The sequence below is a fragment of the Symphalangus syndactylus genome, chromosome 9 (assembly GCF_028878055.3).
Source record: "Symphalangus syndactylus isolate Jambi chromosome 9, NHGRI_mSymSyn1-v2.1_pri, whole genome shotgun sequence".
Taxonomy (NCBI): Eukaryota; Metazoa; Chordata; class Mammalia; order Primates; family Hylobatidae; genus Symphalangus; species Symphalangus syndactylus.
Genome location: NC_072431.2, coordinates 73,537,608 through 73,563,739, shown reverse-complemented (window position 1 = coordinate 73,563,739; position 26,132 = coordinate 73,537,608). Strand labels below are relative to the sequence as shown.

Genomic DNA, 26,132 nt, shown 5'->3' with positions numbered 1-26,132 from the left:
GTCATAAAATAAGACAATTTATTTATTTATTTTTTAGATGGAGTCTCACTCTGTTACTCAGGCTGGAGTGTAGCAGCCCAATCTCAGTTCACTGCAACCTCTGCCTCCCATGTTCAAGCGATTCTCCTGCCTCAGCCTCCCAAGTAGCTGGGACTACAGGCACCTGCCACCACGTCTGGCTAATTTTTGTATTTTTTGTAGAGATGGGGTTTCACCATATTGGTCAGGCTGGTCTCAAACTCCTGACCTTGTGATTCGCCTGCCTCAGCCTCCCAAAGTGCTGGGATTACAGGCGTGAGCCACCACAACTGGCCTAATGTTCTTAAATCCTTAAAGATTTATCCTGTCCCTCCAGTGATTTTCCAGTGCGTTCACAGTTAGAGCCAAAGTCCCATTCTTGTCCTCGGAGGACCTACATAATCTGACCACTCTTCCATTGCTTTTGGAAGTCTGTGGCAATCTGCGTATTTTCTGAGATCTGTGAGCTATTTTTAAAGTTCCGTTTGTGCCTTATGTCAAACTTGTTTGAGGAGCAGCAAAGACATTGAGATTCACTCAGTAATTCCAGAAACACTTGGGGCAGATATCATATGTTTTTGTCTTTATAATTTCCACTTTTATAGAATTTTCATATGTGAATCTTAAAGAAAATCAGACTTTGACACTTCATCACAGCACAAAGCATCTTACTAAATATAAGAATATTTAATCATTAATTTTATTTTAACAGATTTGTTTTAGAAAACACTAAGCTTGGAAATTTAAACTCCATATGTTTAATGCCACTAGTGAAGAGTATTTCTTATATCTACTCATCTAATGGATTCATAAAGAAACTAATGTCAAAGAGGAATTTAGAACATTACCCAGCATATAATAAATTGTAATTGTTACCTATTTCATAATCAATTTATTTTAAAATTATGTCTCCTTTAACATAAATATTATCAGAATTATGTGCTATATGTGTTCACTTTGTAGTTTGTAATATGCTAAACTTGCCTGTAATTTCAGATTTAAAAGTTCTGAAATAACATGGCCAGGCGCGGTGGCTCACGCTTGTAATCCCAGCACTTTGGGAGGCCGAGGCGGGCGGATCACGAGGCCAGGAGATCGAGACCACGGTGAAACCCCGTCTCTACTAAAAATACAAAAAAATTAGCCGGGCGTGGTGGCGGGCGCCTGTAGTCCCAGCTACTCGGAGGCTGAGGCAGGAGAATGGCGTGAACCCGGGAGGCGGAGCTTGCAGTGAGCCGAGATTGCGCCACTGCACTCCAGCCTGGGCGACAGAGCGAGACTCCGTCTCAAAAAAAAGAAAAAAAAGAAAAAAAAAAAAAGTTCTGAAATAACATGCTTGAATTCATGTTATACAAAAGTAAATTAAGTAGTATTTATTTACCTTACATCTATGAAAATATTTGCCTCTTATGTTTAAGTTTATTGCATGCAAAATTTAATATTAGCATTTTCATCCACTTTTTTTACCCTTTACATAAAGGATAATCTAATTTATTCCCAATTGTTCCTTTATTTATTTATTTATTTTTATTTTTTATTTTTATTTTTTTGAGACGGAGTCTCGCTCTGTCTCCCAGGCTGGAGTGCAGTGGCGCAATCTCGGCTCACTGCAACCTCCACCTCCTGGGTTTTACACCATTCTCCTGCCTCAGCCTCCTGAGTAGCCGGGACTACAGGCATGCACCACCTACGCCTGGCTAATTTTTTTTGTATTTTTAGTAGAGATGGGGTTTCACTGTGTTAGCCAGGATGGTCTCGAACTCCTGACCTTGTGATCCGTCCGCCTTGGCCTCCCAAAGTGCTGGGATTACAGGCATGAGCCACCGCGCCTTGCTATTTATTTATTTATTGAGACAAGGTCTAATTCTGTCGTGCTGGCTGGAGTGTAGGGGGGCGATCTCGGCTCACTGCAACCTCCGCCTCCTGGGTTTGAGCAATTCTCCTGCCTCAGCCTCCCGAGTACAGGCGCCCGCCACTGCACCCCGCTAATTTTTGTACTTTTAGTACAAAAGATGGGGTTAGTGATGGGATTTCACTATGTTGGCCAGACTGGTCTGTAACTCCTGACCTCAGGTGATCCGCCTGCCTCAGCCTCCCAAAGTGCTGGGATTGCAGGTGTGAGCAAGCACGCCCAGGCCCCAGTTGTTCCTTTAATATATCAGTGTTTCATACCACATTTTATAATATTCATAGTGTTTCTGCACTTAGAAACAAAAAGGTTTTAGTTACTATAACTTTTAGTTATAGCCTTTCCAGTTTGTGTAAGAAGAGCAGCAATATATTAATAACAAAGAAGTTTTTCAGGTATTATTTAATGCCTATTCCAAATATATTTATCAAAGTTTTTAGTAAATACTTATAATGCAGCCGGGCACATTGGCTCACGCCTGTAATCCCAACACTTTGGGAGGCCAAGGCGGGCAGATCATGAGGTCAGGAGATTGAGACCATCTTGGCTAACACAGTGAAACCCCGTCTCTACTAAAAATACAAAAAATTAGCCGGACATGGTGGCATGCGCTTGTAATCCCAGCTACTGAGGAGGCTGAAGCAGGAGAATTGCTTGAACCCAGCAGGAGGCTGAGGTTGCAGTGAGCCAAGATCGCACCACTGCACTCTAGCCTGAGCAACAAAATGAGACTATGTCTCAAACAAAATAAAATAATAATAATTGCTATTATAATGCATTTTTTGGTTAAATGTTGTTGCTATTACTATAATACTAATGATTTAAAATTTGTGTTCTTTATGCATTTCCAGTCATAGTTGAAAATTGTAGTTATCTAGAAGAAAATTTGTTTAGTAGTATATTATTTTTATTCAGGATTTTATAGGTTAAAATTTCTTTTCAATTTGTCTTAAAATTTTATATTTCTGTGTTTCAAATGTCAGGGTAGGTCACCTTACATAATTTAATTGTGTTTTAGTTTTTATTTATGTATTGTAATCTTAATAGGAATATTCAACTTTATACACTTTAAGAAAGTGTGAAAAAAAGTGAAATATGCATGTCATATATCACTTAACGTATGCTGCTTGAATCAAGTTGTCTGTTGGCAATTTATCCATGTGTTTGTTTGCCTGTATAAATATTGCCTTTTTTTTTTTTTTTTTTTGAGACAGAGTCTTGCTCTGTCATCTAGGCTGGAGTGCAGTGGCACGATCTCTGTTCACTGCAACCTCCACCTCCCTGGTTCAAGAGATTCTCATGCCTCAGCATCCAGAGTAGCTGGGATTACAGGCGCATGCCACCATGCCAGGCTAATTTTTGTATTTTTAGTAGAGACAAAGTTTCACCAGGTTGGCCAGGCTGGTCTCAAATGCCTGACCTTGTGATCCGCCCTCCTCGGCCTCCCAAAGTGCTGGGATTACAGACGTGAGCCACCGCGCCCGGCCTACCTATTTTTTTAATTATGTGTATTGATTTTGGTTGGTGATCAATGGTTGTTTTATCCTTTCTAGGCTAGTAGTAATAAAAGTTGTCCCAATTTCTACATCTGTTTATTGGTGAATCCATATCATTTTTGTGGGAAGAAAATAGTTTGTGATTCAGAATAATTTTAGAAAAATTTCATAATTCTGTATTTTTTTAGGTTTTGTTTATTTTCAACAGTGATCAAAACTCTATAAAATTTAGTCTTAAATATTTTTAATGTATAGTTCAGTCCTGTTAAGTATAGCGACATTATTATGCAACATATTTCTAGAACATTTTTATCTTCTTTTTTTTTTTTTTTTTGAGATGGAGTTTCACTGTTTTTGCCCAGGCTGGAGTGCAATGATGGTGCGATCTCTGGCTCACCACAACCTCCACCTCCCAGGTTCAAGCCATTCTCCTGCCTCAGCCTCCCGAGTAGCTGGGATTACAGGCATGTGCCACCAAATCCGGCTAATTTTGTATTTTTAATAGAGATGGGGTTTCTCCATGTTGGTCAGGGTTGTCTCGAACTCCCAACCTCAGGTGATCCACCCGCCTCGGCCTCCCAAAGTGCTGGGATTACAGGCATTAGCCACCGCGCCTGGCAAACATTTTTATCTTCTAAACAAAACTCAATACCCCTGAAACAACTGCCCAATTTCCTATTATTTATCTTTTTCAAAATATCATTTTGGTTTCTGTTTCTAGCTATCTCATGTAAGTGGATTCAGACAGTATCTGTTTTTTGTGATTGTATACTTTATTTATGTTATTAAGATTCACCTCATTTTTTAATGTTACATTTCCTGATTTTGAAAAGTTGAGTTTAATATCTTCACTTATATCTTATTGCACTCAGGAGAATTTATACTGGAGAGAAACCCTCAAACAGTTGTTGACACTTTCTTCAACTTTAGGAAATTTGTATTTTAGACAGACCCTATGAATAATATAATAAATAGAGAAAAACCATTTGTTCTAAGAAGTATACCTTAGAAAACACCAGAGTGTTCACATTAAATAATATTCTTCAAATTCAGTAAATGTAAAAAAAATTAGAAATCAAGTAGAAGTAATCATCAGGTAATTCACAGTAGAAAGCACTAAGACACTAACATTTTAGACATTACTCTAAACAGTGTTTATTATACAGAGTAATCCAAAGTTAAAATATATCATTTACTTTCATGTAAGACTAAAAGAAGCAAGGGTTTGATCTTTTGAGGTGTTATAGTTATATTTGACTTTTCTTGTTTTGCATTGAAAGAATTTTAAATTTTCAAAATATGAATGTTGAGGTAATTTAACTCTCAAATCACTTGATGTTATGCCTTCATTTGTAGCATTTATAGAAAAGCATTTGATCAATTGTTGGCTGCATTAAAACTATGAAAAGTTCTTCTATGTCAGATTTGCTTTATTTATTTATTTATTTATTTATTTATTTATTTATTTATGAGATGGAGTCTTGCTCAGTCACCCAGGCTGGCATGCAGCAGAGTGATCTAGACTCACTGCAACCTCTGCCTCCCGGATTCAAGCAATTCTCCTGCCTCAGCCTCCTGAGTAGCTGGGGCCACAAGCGCACACCACCATGCCCAGATAATTTTTGTATTTTCAGTACAGATTGGGTTTCAGCATGTTGGCCAGGCTGGTCTTGAACTCCTGACCTCAGGTGATCCACCTGCCTCGGCCTCCCAAAGTGCTGGGATTACAGGTGTGAGTCACTGCCCCCGGCCTCGTTTTTTTTTTTTTTTTGAGATTGAGTTTCGCTGTTCTCACCCAGGCTGGAGTGCAATCACGCCATCTCAGTTCACTGCAACCTCTGCCTCCTGGGTTCAAGCGATTCTTCTGCTTCAGCCTCCCGACTAGGTGGGATTACAGGCGTCTGCTACCACGCCCGGCTAATTTTTGTATTTTTACTAGAGACGGGGTTTCACTGCATTAGCCAGGCTTGTCTCAAACTCCTGACCTCAGGTGATCCACCAGCCTTGGCCTCCCAAAGTGGTGGGATTACAGGCGTGAGCCACCATGCCCAGCCTCTCATATTCTTTTTTATGGACGATTATAGATACTGAAATTTAAGATGCAAGGAGAAAATTTAAGTGTAGACTCTCTTTGTGATTGACTCTATGATAAGTCATAATTACCCACAAAATGCATAAGGGAAATGTTTAGAGTCATAGTCTACTGCATTATAGTCAGAAAAATTTGAAATTTAAAGAAGTAAATTGGTTTTACCAATTGCACATTAAGACAATAAAATGCAGTTAATTCTAAGATGCTTGTTTTATTTTTTGCTTTAGCGAAAATTCAAACTTAATTGACAGTAGTTTCAAAATTTCAGTCAAATTTTCACTGTGACATCATCCGTGTGTGTGTGTCTTCTTTTTCTTTTTTTTTTGGTGGAGTCTCACTCTGTCACCCAGGCTGGAGTGCAGTGGCATGATCTCGGCTCACTGCTACCTGCGCCTCACGGGTTTAAGCAATTCTCTGCCTCAGCCTCCCGAGTAGCTGGGATTACAGGTTCCCGCCACCAAGCCAGGCTAAATGTATTTTTAGTAGAGACTGGGTTTCACCATCTTGACCAGGCTGGTCTTGAACTCTTGACCTCGTGATCCACCCGCCTTGGTCTCCCAAAGTGCTGGGATTACAGGCGTGAGCCACCGCGACCAACCACTTCGTCTTCTTTTTAATTTATGGCTGCCCATCTCCTGCATCTATAATCTTAGCACGCTTCAGATTAGGTGGAGTCTTCCCTTTTACATCAGGGCCATCTTCGAACTTACTCCCAGTCTTTTCCAGACCCAATTTCTGGCAATCACCTCCCAATTTACGTTGCTCAATCACAGGTGTTTATTCTCTCTCTTGTCCAGGTTTAATATCCTAATTCTCAGTTTGTGTTCTTTTTTTTTTTTTTTTGAGATTGAGTTTTGCTCTTGTTGCCCAGGCTGGAGTGCAATGGCGTAATCTTGGCCCACTACAACCTCCGCCTACTGGATTCAAGTGATTCTCCTGCCTCAGCCTCCCAAGTAGCTGGGATTACAGGCATGCACCACCATGCCCGGATAATTTTTTTTTTTTTTTTTTTGTATTTTTAGTTGAGACCGGGTTTCTCTACGTTGGTCAGGCTGGTCTTGAGCTCCTTACCTCAGGTGATCCACCCACCTCGGCCTCCCAAAGTGCTGGGATTACAGGCGTGAGCCACCGCAGCAGCCAGTAGTTTCTTTTTTTGAGATTCACGGTGCTTCTGGGAAGCCATGAATGAAACCAAATCAGATTCCTCTTGACCATCTCCTCTTCCTCTGAATCTTGATCTTACACATGCACTCATCACTGCAACTAGAAGACAGTGAACTGAAGACCACCGAGTCTCAGTCTCAGGTGAAAGAATTTCAACCATTGGAATGCAAGCCACATCTAGCCTGTGTGAACATAATTTTTTTTTTTTTTTTTGAGACAGAGTCTCGCTCTGTTGCCCAGGCTGGAGTGCAGTAGTGCGATCTCGGCTCACTGCAAGCTCTGCCTCCCGGGTTCCCACCATTCTCCTGCCTCAGCCTCCCAAGTAGCTGGGACTACAGGCGCCCACCACAACGCCCAGCTAATTTTCTGTATTTTTAGTAGAGACGGGGTTTCACCGTGTTAGCCAGGATGGTCTCGATCTCCTGACCTCGTGATCCGCCTGCCTCGGCCTCCCAAAGTGCTGGGATTACAGGCGTGAGCCACTGCACTGGCAGTGAACATAATTTTTTAAATCAAACAAAAGTGGCTTTAGTGTGTTTAAATTGTTGTGCATTGAATGAAGTATATCCTGTCACCATCTGTAACCTATCCCACCTTAATCAAGGTTGCAGGTAACTAATGGTAATAATACGTTATTGGGTAACATAGTAAAATGACATCTCTAGTAATCCCTTTTCCCAGTGCCTTTAAGCTTCAAATAATTTGAAGAATGTTGTTCTCATAGATTACAACTTTATTTTTTCTATTATTTTTGTAACTACAGGGCTATAATCTTAGTTATTATAAACACGTATTGAGAAGGATTTAATCATTCTTGGATCTTTCAAAGTTGAAAATACTTTGGTATATTTATACTGATTGGAACCATTTACAATTGACATGTAATAAAGCATAAAGTCATTATCCAATTTTTCTAATTAATTAGCTTGTAGCAGATGACCATAAGAAATATTTATTCAATTCTGTTATGGCAATTGCTAATTGCCATAGTACATAGTACCATAGTAAACTGTACATAGTAAACTGAACCTAACTGGATATGTAAATAGACTGTAACCCATTCTTGTACCAACTACTGTGTTTATGCCAATAAAAGGACATCAACTTTTTGAACTATGTTCAAATAAGACATATCTCAAGCTGTAATCAACCTGGCTGTTTCTGCACCTCACTTTCTTTTTCTATATGTTACTTTGCTATTTCTGTCTATAAATCTTTTTTTACTATGTGGCTGTGTTGAAGTCTGAGCCTACTCTGGGCCCACAGATTGCCTGATTTGCAAATAATACTTTGCTCAATTAAACTCTGTAAAATTTAATTTCTCTAAAAGTTTTTTCTTTGAAACATTTTCAAATTTTTTTCTATGAAAAAAATAAGTACTGTGTTGTTGGACTTTGATTTCTAAACTCATCTCTCAGCTGTTTTCTGCACATTATTCTATGTCTTTTTTTTTTTTTTTGAGACAGAGTCTCACTCTGTCGCCCACGCTGGAGTGCAGTGGCGCGATCTCGGCTCACTGCAAACTCCACCTCTCGGGTTCACGCCATTCTCCTGCCTCAGCCTCCCAAGTAGCTGGGACTACAGGCCCCTACCACCGCGCCCAGCTAATTTTTTTTATTTTTGGTAGAGACGGGGTTTCACTGTGTTAGCCAGGATGGTCTCGATCTCCTGACCTTGTGATCTACCCGCCTCGGCCTCCCAAAGTACTGGGATTACAGACATGAGCCACCACGCCCAATCAATTAATTTATTTTGAGACAGAGTTTCGCTCTTGTTGTCCAGGCTGGAGTGCAATGGCACAATCTCGGCTCACTGCAACCTCTGCCTCCCAGGTTCAAGCGATTCTCCTGCCCCAGCCTCCTGAGTAGTTGGGATTACGAACATGTGCCACCACGCCCGGCTAATTTTCTATTTTTAGTAGAGACGGGGTTTCTCCATGTTGGTCAGGCTGGTCTCGAACTCCTGACCTCAGGTGATCTGCCCACCTCAGCCTCCAAAAGTGCTGGGATTACAGTCGTGAGCCACCAAGCCCAGCTATTTTATTTTATTTTTTTGAGACAAGGTCTCACTCCATCACCTAGGCTAAAGTGCAGTGGTGTAACCAATCATGGCTCTCTGCAGCCTTAACCTTCCAGGCTCAAGCAATCCTCCTGCCCCAGCCACCTGAGTAGCTGGGAATACAGGCATGCGTTATCATGCCTGGATAATGTCTTTTTCATGGAGACAGGATCTTACTGTGTTACCCAGGCTGCACTTTAACTCCTGATATCAAATGATTCTCTCATCTCAGCCTGCCAAAGTGCCACGATTACAGGTATGAGCCACCATGTGCTTATGCAATTTATTGAGATTATTTCCAATAATAAACAGTACTATTTGGGCACAAATCTAAAAGGAATCTGTCTTCTATTTTAGAAGTGTTACTCTCCAGGATTTAGAGCCCTGGAGAGTGAGTCTCAGCCCAGTCACTTAATAGCTGTGGGTGTTTGGGCAATTTCTTGATGTGGAAGTGTTCTTTTTTTTTTTTTTTTTTTTTTGAGACGGAGTCTCGCTCTGTCGCCCAGGCTGGCGCGATCTCGGCTCACTGCAAGCTCCGCCTCCCGGGTTCACGCCATTCTCCTGCCTCAGCCTCTCCGAGTAGCTGGAACTACAGGCGCCCGCCACCACGCCCAGCTAATTTTTTGTATTTTTTAGTAGAGACGGGGTTTCACCGTGGTCTCGATCTCCTGACCTCGTGATCCGCCCGCCTCGGCCTGCCAAAGTGCTGGGATTACAAGCGTGAGCCACCGCGCCCGGCCAGATGTGGAAGAGTTCTATAAGCCACATATATCCAAAAACAAAACAAAACAAAACAAAAAACCGAAAAACAGAATGATTCTGATTGCACAAATGGTAGCAATTTTTTGTTCTCCCTGTTCCATGCTCATTGCCAGGTGCTTTTACAGGTGTTCCCATCGAGATCCAGAATCTATTTTCCGAACCCCAGATCTGGCTGGCCTTATTTGTTCAGAGTGGTACAAACCTGTGAACATGACAGTGTGCTAGTTTGAGGCCTAGGCTCAAGTGGTTTTAAATGCTTCTAATTGTTTTTTAGAATGCTGCCATCTCCATGAAAAAAGTCCATGTTCACCAGCTGGAGGATAAGATACAACGGGGAGGAGAAGCAAGGTGCCCCTTGTTGACAATCCCAGAAGCAGAAGCTCGTGCCCAGAAGCACAGCTGCCTAGTTGACAGGCAGCTGATGATACATGTCTGAAGGGGCTCAGCTGAGACCAGAAGAATGGCCCCACTAAGCCCAGCCTAAATGGCTGACCATTGCAATAATGAGCTAAGAAGTTTTGGATGGTTTGTTATGCTGTAAGAGCTAACTAATATGTGCACCTAGTGCAGATAGGATGCCAAAAATTAATGGCAAGTTGATTACTAGTTACATTCTAACAGTGGGCACCCTTAAAGTGCTGACTTTTTTCCCCTGATTTAAAGTTGGATGTTTTGTAATATAGAGAAATGAATAAATCCATGTAGACATGTATGCATGTGATTGGTGCTTATACTCACACATTCCCATAAACCACAGGAGAAAACAGATAACCACAGCCTGACCATTAGGGCCAAGGCCAAATGGCAAAATAAGTTTACCTTTAATCCGTTTTCTCTATATTTATACATTGGAGGTCAAGACTGGACATATCTGAAGACATAGAGTTTTCTTCTCCTGTGGACCCATCATCCTTTGTTCACTGTCTGATCTCTGGAACAAAAACGGAAAACACATGGCCAGCAGTGGTCTACCTGGGGTTATTTTATTTCTGCTGCCCTCTGTTCTTTCTTTTTTTTCTTTCTTTTTTTGGAGACAGAGTCTTGCTGTTTTACCTGGGTTGGAGTGTAGTGGCGTGATCTCGCTCACTGCAACCTCCACCTCCGGGGCTCAAGCGATTCTCCTGCCTCAGCCTCCCAAGTAATTGGGATTACAGGCACCTGCCACCATGCCCATCTAATTTTTGTATTTTTAGTAGAGATGGGGTTTCGCCGTGATAACCAGGCTGGTCTCGAACTCCTGACCTCAAGTGATCCACCCGCCTCAGCCTCCCAAAGTGCTGGGATTATAGGCGTGAGCTGCTGTGTCCGGCCGCCCTCTGCTCTTTCTATGGTCACTGTCTGTTGCACCCTTGGAACTAAAGAGAGATGTTGGTAGGAATTGGCTCTTCCTTTACCTCTGGCAGAAAAGGGATTTTCAGGCCCTTTGCCCACCTGACACCTTTGCCCACCCTGACAGCTGCACTTCAATGTGACAGTTATTGGGTATATGTTGCTTTTGGGTGATTGGAATGTGGCTGGTCTGAACTGCGATGTGCTAGAAAGTTAGAGTAAAAATTATATATACTTAATTACACATTGCTCACATATTAAAATGATAGTATTTTGGATATATTGGGTTAATTAAACGGTTACCATTTATTCCACCTGTTGCTTCTTTCTTTTTTTTCTTTTTTATTAATTTTTTTTGCATACAAAAACAATAAACATTTTCTAAAAATACATACAAACAAAAAGATGCATATCAAACATATTAGGAAGGTTGCACATGGGAAGTCGGGGAATAGAAATGGGGGTGGGAGTTAAAATAAATGAGAGAGGGACTTTATATGGATCAGTGATAATAACTCAATCCTCTATTTGACAAAGAAGAGGGAGAAGGAAGAGGAAGAAAAAGAAAGTGGGATAAAGGATCAGAAAGGGAGGAAAATAGAAAAAATTAGAGTATGACTCCAGGGTAGACCTGTTTTGTTGTCATTGAGTTGGTTGGTTGGTTTGTCTGTTGTATTCTTCATGTTTCGCCAAGTTGGCCAGACTGGTCTCGAACTCCTAGCCCGAAGTGATCAACCCGCCTCGCCCCCCAGAGTGCCGGGACCACAGGCGTGAGCCACCACGTCCAGCCCCCACATTGCTTCTGGCCTCCGTGGTAGACCTCCCAGACGGAGCGGCCAGGCAGAGGAGCTCCTCACTTCTACCCAGACACGGGGCGGCCGGGCAGAGGGGCTCCTCACTTCCCAGACGGGGCGGCCAGGCAGAGACGCTCCTCACTTCTTCCCAGACGATAGGTGGCCGGGCAGAGGCGCTCCTCACTTCCCAGACGATGGGTGGTCGGGCAGAGGCGCTCCCCACTTCCCAGACGATGGGTGGCCGGGCAGAGGCACTCCTCACTTCCCAGATGGGGCAGCCGGGCAGAGGCGCTCCTCACTTTCCAGACGATGGGTGGCCGGGCAGAGGCGCTCCTCACCTCCCAGACGATGGGTGGCCGGGCAGAGGCGCTCCTCACCTCCCAGACGATGGGTGGCCGGGCAGAGGCGCTCCTCACCTCCCAGACGGGGAGGCCGGGCAGAGGCGCTCCTCACTTCTTCCCGGACGGGGCGGCCGGGCAGAGGCGCTCCTCACTTCTTCCCGGACGGGGCGGCCGGGCAGAGGCGCTCCTCACTTCTTCCTGGACGGGGCGGCCAGGCAGAGGCGCTCTTCACTTCTTCCCGGACGGGGCGGCCGGGCAGAGGCGCTCCTCACTTCCCAGACGGTGGGTGGCCGGGCAGAGGCGCTCCTCACTTCCCAGACGATGGGTGGCCGGGCAGAGGCGCTCCTCACTTCTTCCCGGATGGGGCGCCCGGGCAGAGGCGCTCCTCATTTCTTCCCGGACGGGGCGGCCGGGCAGAGGCGCTCCTCACTTCTTCCCAGACGGGGCGGCCGGGCAGAGGCGCTCCTCACTTCTTCCCGGACGGGGCGGCCGGGCAGAGGCGCTCCTCACTTCTTCCCAGACGGGGCGGCCGGGTAGAAGCGCTCCTCACTTCCCAGACGGGGTGGCAGGGCAGAGGGGCTCCTCACTTCCCAGACGGGGCGGCCAGGCAGAGATGCTCCTCACTTCTTCCCAGATGATAGGTGGCCGGGCAGAGGCCCTCCTCACTTCCCAGACAATGGGTGGTCGGGCAGAGGCGCTCCCCACTTCCCAGACGATGGGTGGCCGGGCAGAGGCGCTCCTCACTTCCCAGACGATGGGCGGCCGGGCAGAGGCGCTCCTCACCTCCCAGACGATGGGTGGCCGGGCAGAGGCACTCCTCACTTCCCAGATGGGGCAGCCGGGTAGAGGCGCTCCTCACTTTCCAGATGATGGGTGGCCGGGCAGAGGCGCTCCTCACCTCCCAGACGATGGGTGGCCGGGCAGAGGCGCTCCTCACCTCCCAGACGATGGGTGGCCGGGCAGAGGTGCTCCTCACCTCCCAGACGGGGCGGCCGGGCAGAGGCGCTCCTCACTTCTTCCCGGACGGGGTGGCCGGGCAGAGGCGCTCCTCACTTCCCAGACGATGGGTGGCCGGGCAGAGGCGCTCCTCACTTCCCAGACGATGGGTGGCCGGGCAGAGGCGCTCCTCACTTCCCAGACGGGGCGGCCAGGCAGAGGTGCTCCTCACTTCCCAGACGGTGGGTGGCCGGGCAGAGGCGCTCCTCACTTCCCAGACGGTGGGTGGCCGGGCAGAGGCGCTCCTCACTTCCCAGACGGTGGGTGGCTGGGCAGAGGCGCTCCTCACTTCCCAGACGGGGCGGCCAGGCAGAGGTGCTCCTCACCTCCCAGACGGGGCGGCCGGGCAGAGGCGCTCCCCACCTTCCAGATGGGGCGGCGGCCGGGCATGGGCTGCAATCCCAGCACCCTGGCAGGCCAAGGCAGGCGGCCGGGGGGTAGAGGCTGCCGCGAGGCCAGAGCACGCCACCGCACTCCAGCCCGGGCAACACCGAGCACTAGGTGAGCGAGACTCCGTCTGTAGTCCCAGTACCTCGGGAGGCTGAGGCGGGCAGAGCACTCGGCGTCAGGAGCTGGCGACCAGCGTGGCCAAGATGGCGAACGCGTGCCTGCATCCAAAGGAGAAAAGGCAGGCAGCGGTGGCGCGCGCCGGCAGTCCCAGGCAGTCTGCGGCGCGGGCAGCAGCAAGCCGAGTAGATTGTAGCCTGGGCCAGAGAGGGAAAGAAAGAAAGAAAGGAAGGAAGGAAGGAAGGAAGGCAGGCAGGCAGGCAGGCCACCTGTTGCTTCTTTCTTCTTAAAATTTGACTACTAGAAAATTTAGAATTCACATGTGGCCCACATTTTATTTCAGAGGATTGTCTTCTTTTTAAAATCTCAGGCTGCCCGCTCAAAGGACCAGAAGCCGGGAAGGTAATAAAATCTGGCATTTTAAAATAATTGTTATTACATTATCTTCACTTGTGAATTGCCATATAATATATTATTTATAAATGCATATGATCTTTTACACTTGGTTAAATGCAAATACCCTCTGGGGCAGGCCTGGCTCAGCTCAGGGAGGAAGCCCTGCCTGAAAAAGCTGCAGCTTAGGTTTCACTCTATTTTCATTCAGCCCAGCACCTTGAGCACGTCTTCTGTCACTCAGGGCCTGAGGGGGGGTGGGGTGTTAAACGTTATCCAATCAGGGATGCTGGGCTGGGATCCATCCAATCAGGCACGCAGCTGGAGTGGACCGGACGGCTTTGGAGATTTGGCGCGGCCTTTGTCTCTGGCTGCAGTCACAGCTCCAAGTCTTCTCTGTTCTGTGTCTTCTGCTTCTAGAGGCCCAGCTTCTGTGTCCCTGTGACCTGTAGGTATTGGGAGATCAACAGCTAAGATGCCAGGACCCCCCTGGGAAGCCTAGAAAAATGGTGAGTCTGCTGGGTCCGACACCCCGAGAGAGGGGGAGGGGCTGGTTGGAACTAGTCTGAAGTGGCTGTGGCGGGACTCCGGCCTCCCAGCTGTCGGCTCCAAAATCCTTGGCCAGAGTTGTCCTTGGGGCAGCTCGGCCCTCAGTCCCCTGCAGCCATAAGATGGCGGCTGGGCTGACAGCGGGGACCCCGGGCGTCCTGTCTCCTCCCTGCGCAGTGACTGTGCCATGGCCTGGAGCTCTCGCTGGGCAGCTCTGCACCTGCAGCGCCGCATCTCTCCCCTATTGTGCCGGGACCACGGGACGGTAGTCAAGGGAAAATCCTGACTCGGGGTGTGGGGTTCATGAATGAGAAGAGCTTTGGGCCGTGGTGTTTCCAGTCCCCCCGCTTTTTTTTTTTTTTTTGATTAAAAATTTATGGGAGTCGGGCCGGGCGCGGTGGCTCACGCGGTAATTCCAGCACTTTGGGAGGCCGAGGCGGGTGGATCACCCGAGGTCAGAAGTTCAAGACCAGCCTGGTCAACAGGGTGAAACCCCGTCTCTACTAAACATATAAAAATTAGCCGGGCGTGGTGGCGGGTGCCTGTAATCCCAGCTACTCTGGAGGCTGAGGCAGGAGAATAGCTTGAACCCGGGAGGCGAAGTTTGCAGTGAGTCGAGATCGCGCCATTGCGCTCCAGCCTGGGCTACGAGAGCCAGACTCCGTCTCAAAAAAAAAAAGAGTAATTCAAGAATTGAAGAGCACCCAGCTAGCTATGTTTTGTAGTTTGTGGTCCATGAAAAACTTTATATATAAAACTTTATTTATTTTTCTTTATAATGAGATTTTACTGCTTTTCTTATATCTCTACATAGTACTTTCTATAACGATTCCTTTTTTTATTTTTTAGGTTTTTTTATACTTTAAGTTCTAGGGTACATGTGCACAACGTGCAGCTTTGTTACATGTGTATACATGTGCCATGTTGGTGTGCTGCACCCGTTACCTTGTCATTTACATTAGGTATATCTCCTAGTGCTATCCCTCGCTCCTCCCCCCACCCCACGACAGGCCCCGGTGTGTGATGTTCCCCACCCTGTGTCCAAGTGTTCTCATTGTTCAACTCCCACCTATGAGTGAGAACATGCGGTGTTTGATTTTCTGTCCTTGTGATAGTTTGCTCAGAATGGTGGTTTCCAGCTTCATCTATGTCCCTAAAACTTTATATATAAAAGAAAAACTTTATATATAAAGTGCATGATGGAAAAAACTTTAAAGTGCATGATGGAGAAACCCAAATTCAATAATTGATTTAGTAGAGTTATGTAGTTTCTTAATTTGTACGATCAAGGTGGAAATTTCCTGGTTAGGTAATCATTGGTTAATTGGCAGTTTATAGTTGGTTAAGGCTGAATTTTGTTTCCCCAAAGAGTAATTTACAAAAAAAATGCATTAGATTGCCGGTCGCGGTGGCTCACGCCTGTAATCCCAGCACAATGGGAGGCCGAGGCGGATGGATCACCGAGAACAGCCTGACCAAGATGGAAAGCCCCATCTCTACTAAAAATACAAAATTAGCTGGGCGTGGTGGCACATGCCTGTAATCCCAGCTACTTGGGAGGCTGAGGCGCGAGCCTGAAGCAGGAGAATTGCTTGAACCCGGGAGGCGGAGGTTGCGGTGAGCAGAGATTGCGCCATTGCACTCCAGCCTGGGCAACAGGAGCAAAACTGTCTCAAAAAAAAAAAAAAAAAAAAAGCGTTAGATTTAGAATGCATTTAAATTTTTGCCATTCAGTATGCATTTTATATTCCATATTTTAATCATTTTTTTATAAAGCGTTGGATGGCACTTTGTTTTCTGTTTGAAAATATTTCCCATGAGAAGAAAGCAGAAAATAATTCCCCTGACGCTTTATTGTAAAAAATATCTGTGCCTTTTTTCCTTTTATCTTTCCTAGCCACAGAGATTTTATCAGAATGTTTTTGGGTGAAGGTTTCCCTTTGGAAACTTTATGGAGTGATGCGTCCTCAGCCACCCTTCAGTTTTTTTCTGGTCCTGGGTTTCAGTACTGTCTGGGGATGAATCAAGATATCCACTGTGGCTGTGTCGGCTAGAATGTCTAGTGAATATCAGCTCCTGAGTCATTTTCTCCCATAAGACAACCTGAAGTATGGAGTGTAGCCTCTCAAGGGAGCAGGTGGGTGCCCCGGGGCTGAGAGGAATCGCCTGGTGTAGTCTTCCTTGGAAAAGCAAACCTTTTTAGATTTTTTTTTTTTTTTTTGAGACAGAGTCGTGAAAACTGGAGTGCAGTGGCGCGATCTCGGCTCACTGCAACCTCTGCCTCCCAGGTTCAAGCAATTCTGCCTCAGCCTCCCAAGTCGCTGGGATTACAGGCGCCCACCACACCCAGCTGATTTTGTTGTTGTTGTTGTTTTTTGTCTCGCTCTGTCGCCCAGGCTGGAGTGCAGTGGCGCGATCTCCGCTCACTACAAGCTCTGCCTCCCGGATTCATGCCATTCTCTTGCCTCCTGCCTCAGCCTCCCGAGTAGCTGGGACTACAGGCGCCCGCCACCACGCCCGGCTAATTTTTTGTATTTTTCATAGAGACGGGGTTTCATCATGTTAGCCAGGATGGTCTCTATCTCCTCACCTCATGATCTGCCTGCCTCGGCCTCCCAAAATGCTGGGATTACAGGCATGAGCCACCGTGCCCGGCCTAATTTTTGTGTTTTTAGTAGAGACGGTGTTTTGTCATGTTGGCCAGGCTGGTTTCGAACTCCTGACCACAGGTAATCTGCCCATCTTGGTCTCCCAAAGTGCTGGGATTACAGGCGTGAGCTACCGTGCCCAGGCTTTTTTAGATAGTAAGATTGTCTTCGCCTAACCCACCTTATTACTTGGAGACATTGCTGGTCAGCCAATCAGATGCTGCCATTGAAGGTAAAGCACAGAAATAATTTCTGCCACCTGTATTCTCTAAGATTTGTGAAAGAAAAGATAGTATCCCCAAAGACAAAAAACCCAAACATGACCCCAGTGAAATGGTTCAAGAACTTGCAAAGTAAAAAGCATCTGGGGCACTCACTGAGGCGTAGGGCAGTGTCTCCTGAGAGGGTGGTCTTTGAGAACTTAAATAAGCAGGATGGGGTGGGAGAATCTTTCAAGTGATTAGATGGCCTGATTTGACACGTGAGTCAGACACATTTGTTTTCTCATCAGTACTGCCACTCTTTAGGTTTGTTACCTTGAAAAAATTTGTTCACTTATTTTGACTTCAGCTTTTAAACTGTAACTTGCATTTTATTAGTAGGACTTAAAGGGTAAGAAAATGTTCACAAAGGGTACCAAAGAAGTGGGTTTCAGAGTAAATTAATACCTAATTTCATACTCCATTTGTTAACAATTCTCATTTACCTTTTTCTTGCCCAGAGTGAGTTCTGGAATTTTCTCAGGCGTGTGTGTCTTTTTTAAATGGCTGGGTGATTACAAACAGAATTCCAAGACTTAGCTTTTAGAATGCTACCAAGGAAAAGAATGGAAAAAAACTCTTTCATTTTGGCTGCAGAAAATAAATACATTTCCACAAGAAAATGTGGTAAATAATTGGTGAGTTACATAGATTTATGAAAACATCAGTTCCTCTTTTGGCAGAGTAAATTTGTGACACTGACTATTTATGTTCTATATCCTATCATCTTGATTTCTGAGATTTATGCTAAATTTTATGAGCTGAAACTTGATACTCCTAGAAGTGTTCCCGTATGACTAGTTGTTTACTACATAATTTTTTTTTTTTTGAGACAGTCTCGCTCTGTCGCCTAGGCTGGAGTGCAGTGGCGCAAGCTGGACTCACTGCAACCTCTGCCTCCCACGTTGAAGTGATTCTCCTGCCTCAGCCTCCTGAGTAGCTGGGACTACAGGCGCGTGCCACCACGCCCGGCTAATTTTTTTTGTTTTTTTTTTTTTGTATTTTTAGTAGAGACGGGATTTCACCGTGTTACCCAGGATGGTCTCGATCTCCTGACCTCGGGATCCTGACCTCGGGATCCACCTGCCTCGGCCTCCCAAAGTGCTGGGATCACAGGTGTGAGCCACCACACCTGGCCTACTACATAGTTTTTAATAGAAATAATGATGGGGCCGGGCACGGTGGCTCAAGCCTGTAATCCCAGCACTTTGGGAGGCCGAGGCGGGCGGATCACAAGGTCAGGAGATCGAGACCATCCTGGCTAACACCGTGAAACCCAGTCACTACTAAAAATACAAAAAAATTAGCCGAGTGTGGCAGCGGACGCCTGTAGTCCCAGCTACTCAGGAGGCTGAGGCAGGAGAATGGCGGGAACCCGGGAGGCGGAGCTTGCAGTGAGCCGAGATCGCGCCACTGCACTCCAGCCTGGGCGACAGAGCAAGACTCCGTATTAAAGAAAAAAAAAAACAAACAATAATAATGGGTTTATTTTCTGAAAGGAATAGATACATTTGCATTTCTTATTGAGGTATAAAATATAACTGTCGGCCGAGTGCAGTGGCTCACGCCTGTAATCCCAGCACTTTGGGAGGCTGAGGCAGGCGGTTCACCTGAGGTCAGGAGTTCAAGACCAGCCTGGCCAACATGGTGAAACCCCGTCTCTACTAAATATACAAAAATTAGCTAGGCGTGGTGGCGGGTGCCTGTAATCCCAGCTACTCAGGAGGCTGAAGGAGGAGAATCGCTTGAACGTGGGAGGCAGAGATTGCAGTGAGCCGAGATTGTGCCACTGCGCTCCATCCGGGCAAGAGAGCAAGACTCTGTGTGGAAAAAAAAAAAAAAATTCTTATATTAACACCATGTTTGAGTAATTTTGCTGAATTTTTCAAACACTTAGTTTCAAAAACCAAATGAATAACTGACATGGAAATTAAGGCTTGAGCCCAGTGACTTCAAGCTAAGGCTAATATTGAGTCTGCAAAAGGAGGTTATTAAAAGTCCCAGTTAGTTCTTTCTGGGGAGCCGCCCCTGCAGATGTCCCAGCTTGCTCAGACCAGCCATAGAAGAAGCCTTTATACTGAGAGAAGCTACAGAGCCCTGGAAAGCTGGGGACCCACAGGCAGATGCAGTTAAAGTTAAAATGGAAAAGGAATGGGAGAGTCTTACTGAAAATAAAGTTGTTATTGTTTTGAGGCAGTTTCTAGATTTTGTAAAATAAAACAAAATTAGGTTTCTATTAAAACATTTGAATTTTAAGAGTATTGCAACAGAAGGAAGTACCAACTATAAAATCTTTAAGGATTGCAAAGTTTAGGCAGACAAAGGCTTTCTTTCATAGGGAGGAGCAAACAAGATTAGAAAGAAGGTGGAAGGGGAATGGCAAATGGAGTGAGAAAATATCAGATTTTGGATTAGAAAGTGTTGTACCCTGAAGTCAGCATGTTCTTAGGAAGGACATAAAATGGAATTGTATGTTGGCTCAGACTGGTGGGAGGGATCTAGGCAGTATGGCTTGCTGCCTGGATGGATATTGATAAGATGTTCTTGTGGTCAGGCAGTTTGGCCCTTTTTCCAGCAAGAAGTAATAAGGAGGTTGCTTGGACTGTTACACAGACGGGTGTGATAAGAAAATCCTGTGGTTGGGCGGGATGTTTGGCACGGCCCGAATCCCCGTGGAATGTTTCGTTCTGACCATGGTCTGCGAAATGGTCGGGGGGGGGGGGGTGGGCTTACAAAATGGTGCAGCTTGGACTAACAGTCAGAATTCAAGTTGTAGACAGTGCGTTGGTGTTGGAGGATTACTTGATATTCAGCAAACTACAGATTTGGTGCCAGAAGAAAGAAATCTCAGAGGCCTGGCCTGGAATGTACCTCTAGGTATCTGGCAAAGGGAGGCTCTGCTCTCCTGTACACAGGCTGTCACACTGCCAATTGTCCTGTGATTCCAGGTCACCTCCCAGGGTGAGAGAGGACTGAAAACTTAGAGGAAAGGAGCGCTGATAACAGATCCCCTTTTCCCCGCAGCTACCACCACAGGATTTTCACCCACTAACAAAGATGCCTACTAGAGGCCCCGCCCCGCCCCGCCTCCGCGCGCGGTTGGCCGTGGCTTAGAGCTGCGACCCCCAGCACCCCTGCGAACGTGGCGCTGCGAGCGGCGCGGAGCTTGCGTGCGGGTGGTGCTCTGCACCCTTCGCGCGGCCCTGTCACCTGCCGCGCCCTGCCCGCCGAGGCCCTGGCAGCTGGGGGTGGGCGCCGTTCGGACGCTGCGCGCGGGACCAGCTCTGCTCTCGGTGCGTAAATTCACAGAGAAACATGAATGGATGGCAACAGAAAATGATATTGGAACACTGGGAATCAGCAATTTTGCACAGGAAGCGTTGGGAGATGTTGTTTACTGTAGTCTGCCTGAAGTTGGGACAAAATTGAACAAGATGAGTTTGGTGCTTTGGAAAGTGTGAAAGCTGCTAGTGAACTCTATTCTCCTTTATCAGGAGAAGTAACTGAAATTAACGAAGCTCTTGGAGAAAATCCAGGACTTGTAAACAAATCTGGTCATGAAGATGGTTGGCTGATCAAGATGACACTAAGTAACCCTTCAGAACTAGATGAACTTATGAGTGAAGAAGCATATGAGAGATAGAGAAAATCTATTGAGGAGTGAAAATGGAATCCCTGAATAAACTAGTGTGAAATAACCCAGCAGAGTTGTCTTAAATTAGTGGTGCATGGAAGACCTAGAATAGCAACTTTTAGCATTACTGATGGGGGGAAAAACTACTGTTAACACTGCTAGTGAAAGAAAATGCCCTTTAACTTTCTAATGATTATAGATAAATATAATACACGTCTTTTCACAATATCCTATGATTTTTAGTCTAGGCTCTGGTATTCAGAATTCATGAAATTATCCATGGTAAAAACTGGTTATAAAAATTACATAATTCAAAGATAACATTGTTATTCTTAAGCTTTATATAATATTGTAACTTGCATATATCCATATCTGGATTTGGGCTGAAATACTTAATGGTCTTTCTATTGGAAATAACTGGGAGTGAAGAGGTTTTTGTTGCTTGTACAGTGTCAGATGAGGAACAACACTATCTTAATTTTGCAATACACTGCATTTGCTGATGCTATGTTTATACAGTGAAGCAATAGCTTTGCAGCAAAATAATAAAATACTTCTTCGTTAATCATATTTTTTGTTTTGATGTTAGTATTTCATTTAGTGACTCTGCTAGTATTTGTGAAAGTGCTAACTTTAACTTATGGAAATTTTTTTTTTTTTTTTTCTTTTGAGACGGAGTCTCGCTCTGTCGCCCAGGCTAGAGTGCAATGGCGCTATCTCGGCTCACTGCAAGCTCCGCCTCCCGGGTTCACCTCATTCTCCTGCCTCAGCCTCCTAAGTAGCTGGGACTACAGGCGCCCGCCACCACGCCTGGCAAATTTTTTGTATTTTTAGTAGAGACAGGGTTTCACCGTGTTAGCCAGGATGGTCTTGATCTCCTGACCTTGTGATCCGCCCGCTGCGGCCTCCCAAAGTGCTGGGATTACAGGCGTGAGCCACTGTGCCCAGCTGGAAAGTTATTTTTTAAAAGGAAATTTAAGCCAGAACAATGAAAAGCTCCAAGAAAATGTTTCCTTTAGTCACAAATCTGGTTTTTCTTAAGCCAAGATTTGTCACCTTTAACATAATAAAAAATAAATCACCGACTTTGATTTTCTGAAAAAAAAAAAAAAAAAAAAAAGATGCTAGACATTGAGGTGTTCACACTCCTCCCAGGACTAGACATTAACCCCAGGAATTTCACCACAGCATATTTTATCCTGGTATTTCTTGCCAAAACCCACAAAAGTGTCTACAAGGCTCCTGACGTATTCCTATACCAAGACACTGAATCTGCAGTATGAACCTGTTTTCTCCACCAGCCTAGGATTCTGGACCATCTGTTCATAATCTCGTCTGCCTGCATGGACACAAATAAATGAGAGGACAGCCCCACCTGGGCCACTATCTGTAGCACAGACTAGTCCTTCCACCTACATTGTACTCTCCCCCACCCATGGATTTTTTTTCTTTTTTTTTTTTTTTGAGATGGAGTTTTGCTCTTTTTGTCCAGGCTGGAGTGTAATGGTGTGATCTCAGCTCACTGCAACCTCCACCTCCTGGGTTTAAGTGACAAGTGATTCTCCTGCCTCAGCTTCTCGAGTAACTGGGATTACAGGTGTGTGCCACCACACCCAGCTAATTTTGTGTTTTTAGTAGAGATGGGTTTCACCGTGTTGGCCAGGCTGGTCTTGAACTCCTGACCTCAGGTGATCTGCCCACCTTGGCCTCCCAAAGTGCTGGGATTCCAGGTGTGAGCCACCATGCCTGGTTGATTTTTTTTTCTTTTGACTTTCATTTTTGATTCAGAGGTACACGTGCAGGATTGTTATATAGGTAAAATTTTGTTAGGGGCTTTGGTGTGCAGATTATTTTGTTGCTGAGGTACAAGCATAGCACTAAACGGGTATTGATTTGATCCTTTTTGTCCTTTCATCCTTCACCCTAAATTAGCCCTTAGTGTCTGTTGTTCCTCTCTTTGTGTCCATGTGTTCTTATTATTTAGCTCTTATAAAGGAGAAAATGCATTTGGCTTTGTTTCTGCATGAATTTTCTAAAGGTAATGGTCTCCAGCTCTATCCATGTTGCTGCAAAGAAAATAATCTTGGTCTTTTTTATGGCCACACAGTATTCCATGATGTTTATGTACCATATTTTGTTTTTATTAAGCCTTTTATTTATTTTTGGAGGCAAGGTCTAATGCTGTAGTCCAGTCTGCAGTGCAGTGGTGTGATCTTGGCTCGCTGCAGCCTCAACCTCCTGGGCTCAGGAAATCGTCCTACCTCAGCCCCCCAGGTACTTGGGACTACAGGCATGCACCGTTATGCCTGGCTAATTTTTCTTTTTTCTTTCTTTCTTTTTAGACAGAGCCTCCCTCTGTTACCAGGCTGGAGTGCAGTGGTGCAATCTTGGCTCACTGCAACCTCTGCCTTCTGGGTTCAAGTGATTCTCGTGCCTCAGCCTCCTGAGTAGCTGGGATTATAGACACACTACACGACACCCAGCTAATTTTTGTATTTTTAATAGAGACAGAGTTTCACCATGTTGGCCAGGCTGGTCTTGAACTCCTGACCTCATGACCCACCTGCCTTAGCCCCCCAAAGTCCTGGGATTACAGGCGTGAGCCACCGTGCTCAGCCTAATTTTTCATTTTGTATTTTTTGTAGAGATGGGGTTTTTCCACATTTCCCAGGCTGGTCTGGAACTTTTGAGCTCAAGCAATCCACATCCCTTGGCCTCCCAAACAGGTGTGATCCAATGTACCCTACCATATTATATTTTCTTTATCCAGTCTACCATTGATAGGCATTCCAGGTGATTCCATGTTTTTGTTATTGTGAATAGGGCTGCAGTGAACATACATGTGCATGTGTCTTTATGATAAAATAATTTCTATTACTTTGGGTATATATCCAATTATGAGGTTGCTTAGTCAAATGGTAATTCTCTTTTTAGTTTTGTGATAAACACACTACTTTTCACAGTGGTTGAAATAATTTATACTCCTACTAATAGTGTATAACCATTCCCTTCTCTCTTCAACCTTGCCAGCATCTGTGATTTTTTGACTTTAATAATAGCAATTCTGACTGGTGTGAGATGCTATTGTGGTTTTCCTCTGCATTTCTCTAATAACTAGTGATGTGCATTTTTTCATATGCTTGTTAGCCACATGTATGTCTTTTTTGAAAAGCATCTGTTCATGTCTTTTGCCTACTTTATAATGTTGTTTTTATAGATTTATGTATGTTCCTTATGGATGCTGGATATTAGACCTTTCTCAGAAGCGTAGTTTGCTAATATTTTCTTTTAGTTTGTAGGTTGTCTGTTTACTCTGTTGATAGTTTTCTCTGCTGTGAAATACCTCTTTAATTAGGTCCCATTTGTCAATTTTTGCTTTTGTTTCAATTGCTTTTCTTATCTTCATCATAAAATCATTGCCAGTTTCTATGTCTAGAATGGTATTTCCTAGGTTATCTTCCAGGGTATCTTACAATTTTTTTTTTTTTTTTTGAGATGGAGTCTCGGTCTGTCACCCAGGCTGGAGTGCAGTGGCACAATCTTGGCTCACTGCAAGCTCTGCCTCCTGGGTTCATGCCATTCTCCTGCCTCAGCCTCCCCAGCAGCTGAGACCACAGGCGCATGCCGCCATGCCCAACTAATTTTTGTATTTTTAGTAGAGATGGGGTTTCACTGTGTTAGCCAGGATGGTCTCGATCTCCTGACCTTGTGATCCACCCGCCTTGGCCTCCCAAAGTGCTGGGATTACAGGGTTGAGCCACCGTGTCTGGCCGGGTATTTTATAATTTTTTAAGTTTCACATTTAAGTCCTTAATTTATCTTGAGTTGATTTTGGTACATGGCGTAATAAAGGCATTTGGTTTCAATCTTCTACATAGTGTTAGCTAATTATTACAGCAGTATTTATTAATAGGGAATTCTTCCCACATTCCCCTTGTCAGCTTTGTTGAAGATCAGATGGTTGTAGATGTGTGGCATTATTTCTGGGCTCGATTCTGTCACATTGGTCTATGAGTCTGTTTTTGTACTAGTGCTATGCTGCTTTAATTACTGTAGTTCTGTAGTATAGTTTGAAATTGGTTGATGTAATGCCTCCAGCTTTGTTCTTTTTGCTTAGAAGTGCCTTGGCTATTTGGGCTCTTTGTTGGTTCCATGTGAATTTTTAAATAGTTTTGTTGTTGTTGTTGTTGTTGTTGTTGTTGAGCATGTTTTTGGTAGTTTGGTAGGAATAACATTAGATCTGTACATTTCTTTTTTTTTTTTTTTTTTTTTTTTTGAGACAGAGTCTCGCTCTTTCGCCCAGGCCAGACCGCAGTGGCGCTATCTCGGCTCACTGCAAGCTCTGCCTCCCGGGTTCACGCCATTCTCCTGCCTCAGCCTCCTGAGTAGCTGGGACTACAGGTGCCTGCCACCACGCCCGGCTAATTGTTTTTATTTTTAGTAGAGGTGGGGTTTCACTGTGTTAGCCAGGATGGTCGTGATCTCCTGACCTGGTGATCTGCCCTCCTCGGCCTCCCAAAGTGCTGGGATTACAGGCGTGAGCCACTGGGCCTGGCCTATGGATTAGCTTTTTGATGTGCTGCTGGATTCAGTTTGCCAGTATTTTGTTGAAGATTTTTGCATCAGTTGTCATCAAGAATATTGGCCTGAAGTTTTCTTTTTCTGTTTTATCTCTGCTAGGTTTTGGTATCAGAATGATGCTATTCTTATATAATATGTTGGGGAGGAGTGCCTTCTTAATTTTTTGGAATAGTTTTAGAAGAAATGGTAGCAGCTCTTTTTTGTACCTTTGGTAAAATTCAGCTGTGAATCTCTCTGGTCCTGGGGTTTTCTTGGTTGCTAGGTTACTTATTAGTAATTCAGTTTTGGAGCTTGTTATTGGTCTATTCAGGGATTCAATTTTTGTTGTTGTTCAGTCTTATTAGGATGTATTCAGAAATTTATTCATTTTAGATTTTCTAGCTTGTGTGCGTAGAGGTGTTCATAGTAGATTTCAATAGTTATTTGTATTTTAATGTCTAAATCTTTAGTACAGATCTAATTTTGGTTATTATTTGCCTTCTGCTAGCTTAGGGGTTGGTTTTCTCTTGCTTCTCTCATTCTTTTATTATGTTAGGTTGTTGAGAACTTTTTAACTTTTTTTTTTTTTTTTTTGAGACGGAGTCTCGCTCTGTTGCCCAGG

At 44.9% G+C, this 26,132-nt stretch overlaps 1 pseudogene; it reads left to right on the top strand.

Moving 5' to 3' along the window:
* The first annotated feature begins 19,964 nt into the window (after window positions 1-19,964).
* LOC129490710 (glycine cleavage system H protein, mitochondrial-like) lies at window positions 19,965-20,980 on the top strand (annotated as a pseudogene).
* Window positions 20,981-26,132: the final 5,152 nt, after the last annotated feature.